A 4376-nucleotide genomic window follows, 5' to 3' on the forward strand; every position below is an offset into this window, starting at 1 on the left:
TTTCCTGATCACCCTGTTCAGTGGCGGAGCGGGGGGGTGGCTTACTGGGCTTAAGCCCGGGTTGTTTTTTCTGAAGCCCGGGGTCTTTTGGAGTGGAATTTTTTCATAGTTAGATGCCTTGCTGACAACTGTATAAAACAAAAACTACACACAATACTCGAAGCACATAGTGCACACTGTGGGAATTTACGACTGTGCATAAATCCCCCCTAATATTGGTATGATCCGAGCTCAGGCACTAAGCGGGGCGGGGACAGCTGCTGCCTGTTGGAGGCAGACAGAGGAGAACTGAAGTTCGACCAGGTACCAAAGCAAATCATTCGTACTGTACAAATAATGTAAATATGACGGTGTATCACGAAAGATTGATAACAAACTGATCACTTGACCCATATTACGTTACTTGCTCTTCAAGTGAATCAACAAATGGCGAAATGAAAAGCCGAACAACAACAATGCTGTTTCTTTAGAGAGTCTTAGCTTACGTGTGTTTATTTCATATTTTCAGTTGTTTCCCTCCACGGCTAAATAAATCGGTTTCAGTAATGCACTGATATACAAGAATGGACATAAGGGGCTTCTTTCAAAGAAAAAACTCTGGTAGTATTTTATATATTGTGCTTTGTATGTTGTTCAGTATATTTCTATGCAAAACAAGAGGAACTTCAATACACAGCAGTATATTCACAGTTTAAACCAGATATTTATATACACTTTACGGAAAACACAAGAACATTTTTTTTACTGTACAACATCAAGTTAGAGTAAACTTGTTTTGTTTTGGATAAATAAATATTGAAATATCTTTTGAATGAGTTAAATGTCAGAATAAAGAGAGACAGAGCTGTCTTTTTTTTATCACTTTCGTCAAATTTAGGAGTACATGTACACTAAGTTTATTGTTAATTAATAAGAAAACTGCAGACGATTCCATTCTGAGCTGAAGAAGCTTCTGATAGGTTAGCAGAGTCCATGTGAGTAAATTGGTGACACACCTGTGGATGCATATAAGGCAAAACACAGAGCCTGTTTCTTTAAAATGGGAAAATCAAGAGATGTCAACCAAAACACCTGGAAAAGAATTGTGGAGCTCCATAAGTGTGGCTCAGTTTTGAATACAATTTGGTGCCATTTGCAATTAAGAAATACAGACAGTTTCTCTCTTTACTCTTAAAGTTAACAAATATGTTTTTTATATTTATCAATCTAAAAAAAATAAACATTTAGTCTGATTTGATGTTACAATTAAAAAAGTGTTTTTATCTGAAGAGTTTGTAAATATCTGGTTTCAACTGTATATTTGATGATTGTCAGCACAAAGAGGGAGAGAGAGGAACAGAGAGGGAGAGAGAGGAGAATGAGGACAGAACAGAGATGGAACAAGAGCAGGTGAGACACACATGTTAGTCAAATGGTTGTTTACCAAAAGTATCACCGTATCATAGGTACTCATGTATCTCCCCATATGGAAAAGAAATAGTAAAAACTTATATGATTTACTCATGAAAGTGGCCACTTTCTCATTACTTTCATATATTGTTTTAGTAAGAATCCAAAACATACAAGTTTCATTATATAATTCTTCAAGGGATCTTATATCTGTTTTCACTCTTGTATGCTTTTCATACAAGTTTCACACAAAACAGATACAAACTTTATAAGATTTATATATATCTTTTCCATATGGGTCGTACCTAGTGTTTCTTTTTAGGTTTGTTATTTTTCAAATTCTATATTTATTAAGTTCTGCAGGCTTGTTTGCACAACAAGGCTAAATAATTATAGAAACTTTTCTCAATCTAAATAGTGGACTTTGGTAGAATTAAAAAATTAGTGTAGTGCAGGTCTATGATGATTTTTAGTGCTACTGTCATCTAGTTCTGATTCTTGTTCTGTCTTGGTTAAGTCCTCAGTAGTCCTGATTTTGAACTCTTGTAGTCCAGTTTTAATTCCGGATCAGTTCTGGGTCTGGTTGAATTGGGGTTTAGTCCCTGTGTCTTGATACAGCCCTGATTTTGTTCTGCCTCGCTGCTTAATTAAAAAACTAGTTTAAGGTGTCCTGCATATGTGATATATTTTTTTCCTATATGAAGTCATTCTTTTTTGAACAAAACTCAAAACAGAGCCTATTAATCTTTCAGTCATTTCTGCCCCCCCCCCCCCCCCAAAAAAAAAAAAAAAAAAACCCACATGCATACTACCCTTTAGGGCTAAGCCCCGGGTGTTTCAAATGTCTGGCTCCGCCTCTGACCCTGTTGTGAATATATTGTCCCAGTGGGAAGAAGTTTGAAGACTTACCAATTGTTCACATTAAAGCCATACTGGAACATCAGTTCATCTCATCTCTAGGTTTGCATGACACTCACACTGAATATGGTGGACTAGGAACTGTAGCAATCAACACATGATTTGTTATTAGTAAATAAAAATGTTAAAATTGAGATTTTATCACTGATAAAATAACAGAAAAATTATTTCTAGCTTAGAACCACTCACCCAGCCACACACACAGACATGCATACCTTTTTTCCACTTTTCACCTTTTCCCTGTGTTGCTGTCATTGTCCTGGGTCGCTGACCCAGCGTTCTGAGTTTATTGTTATTACGTTCTAGTTTCTTCTGATTTTGTATTAGTTCTTAGGGTTTGGTTCTTCTGTTTAGTGCTTTATTACTCCTACCTGTGTTCTCCCCCCTGTGCTCTGTTCGGGAGTTTGTGTTGTAAAACAGTCTGTGATTTTCCTGTTTTACTTTGAAGGTCTGTGTCTCATTGTGTCTAATTAGGTTCAGCTGTGTTCCCCTCTGGTGTGTCATTCCCTTGTTATCTTGTGTGTATTTATAGTGTGTGCCTGTCTGTGTTCGTTGTCGGCTCATCTGTGTAAACCTTCGTGTCTCTCTGCTCTCCATTCTCTGTGTCATCTCTGTGTATCTTCCCGTGTCCTTATGTTTTTAGGTTTGTTCATTAGTTTTTCCCAGTCTAGGTTTTAGTTGCTCCCTGTTCCTTATTTCCTGTTTTTGTACTTTGCCATCACTATAAATAAACGCTCACTCACACCCCAGCAAGTATCTGCATTTTGGGTCCTTTTCTCACAACACCACACGACAGCTGCCCCAGCCGTGACAGTTGCTGCTCTTTTCTGTCTTTTCTAGAGTGGTGTGGTGGTCTGCTGACTTTATAGCTTGTGAAAATTCTGATAAAACAACAGGGATTTAAGATGACTATGATTTTATGTTGATGATTTATGTATAAAAATGTATGGTTAGCAGTAGAACCTCTACTTTCCCACACTGCCAAGTGGTGGGTGAGCAACACTCGATCTCTTCTGAATCCTCTGAGCCTGAGCATTGACAGAGCTGCTGGGGAGAAAACATTTTTCACTATGAAATATGCATGGTGTATTCAGCACAAAATATGTCACCGCTATTCCAGTCCGAACTGCTTTCCATGATCTGTCTTTTATGAAAAATGCATGTGTTGTTGTGCCTCAGAACTTCAGTGCAGCCAAACTTGAGTTCAATTAGGGAGAAATCAAAGCACAGATTCTCAGCGAGGAATAATTCATCTTCATTGAGATGCGTTTGCTTTCCCAAAACTTGTGTGATAGTGAATAAAGGGGAGATTCTTCTTCTTTTGCACAAGAATCCTCCCATATCCTCAGGCTTAGCATGAAGATACACAAAAGAGAATAACAGCCTGCAATGAATTCCCTTCTGTGTAGAGTCCCCTCTGCAGCATCAGTCCTGAAAATACACTGGTTAATTATTACCACACATAACCAAGGGATAAAAAGTTTGTAGAAAAGCTTCCTATAAAGCAAAACACACTTTAATAAAGAATAGAACTAAGTTTTGAAATGTGGATATTGTGTTTGTCTCTTTCCTTTAAAGGAGTAGATTTATGGACCTGCTGAATTCCTCGCCCTCCACCTCTGACAACTATTAATTACCTACACCTGGATTAGCAATACCTGATCTGCTATAATTAATAACTATAAACCTTTGGGACTTTTAAGTAGCCAGTCACATTTGTTTATGTGGACACTGATGGACAACCACCTTTAAGGACCGGAACAAGTCAGGCATGTCTAACAAATGGTCAAACACTCCTGTTTTTCCTTGTTTCCTAGCTGCTTTTTTTTCTTCTTCACAGAAAGCCATGTGATGTGTGCAGAACTGTAGTGCCTCTTTTTTCACACACTTAAGGTCTAAGTCTTAATGACCACTTAAGCTAATGTTGTCCAGTAGGCTGCATTTATGGTTTTGAACCTGCAAGTGGTGCTGCAAGCCCCTGAACATGCACAAACCATGTTTCTATTCTGCTTCTCCTTCAGCAATCATAGGACAGTGTCTGCAAAACAGAGTAGTACGACAATTGACAC

The 4376-nt window shown here is 38.0% G+C and overlaps 1 long non-coding RNA gene across 1 annotated transcript; it reads left to right on the forward strand.

Moving 5' to 3' along the window:
• Nucleotides 1–271: 271 nt before the first annotated feature.
• LOC146513900 (uncharacterized) lies at nucleotides 272–2057 on the forward strand. Its single transcript, XR_014874891.1, has 2 exons — nucleotides 272–303; nucleotides 1315–2057. It is a non-coding gene; the product is annotated as an uncharacterized LOC146513900 (long non-coding RNA).
• The last annotated feature ends 2319 nt before the right edge of the window (nucleotides 2058–4376 follow it).

The sequence above is a fragment of the Neolamprologus multifasciatus genome, chromosome 7, assembly GCF_963576455.1.
Source record: "Neolamprologus multifasciatus chromosome 7, fNeoMul1.2, whole genome shotgun sequence".
In the NCBI taxonomy this organism is placed as follows: domain Eukaryota; kingdom Metazoa; phylum Chordata; class Actinopteri; order Cichliformes; family Cichlidae; genus Neolamprologus; species Neolamprologus multifasciatus.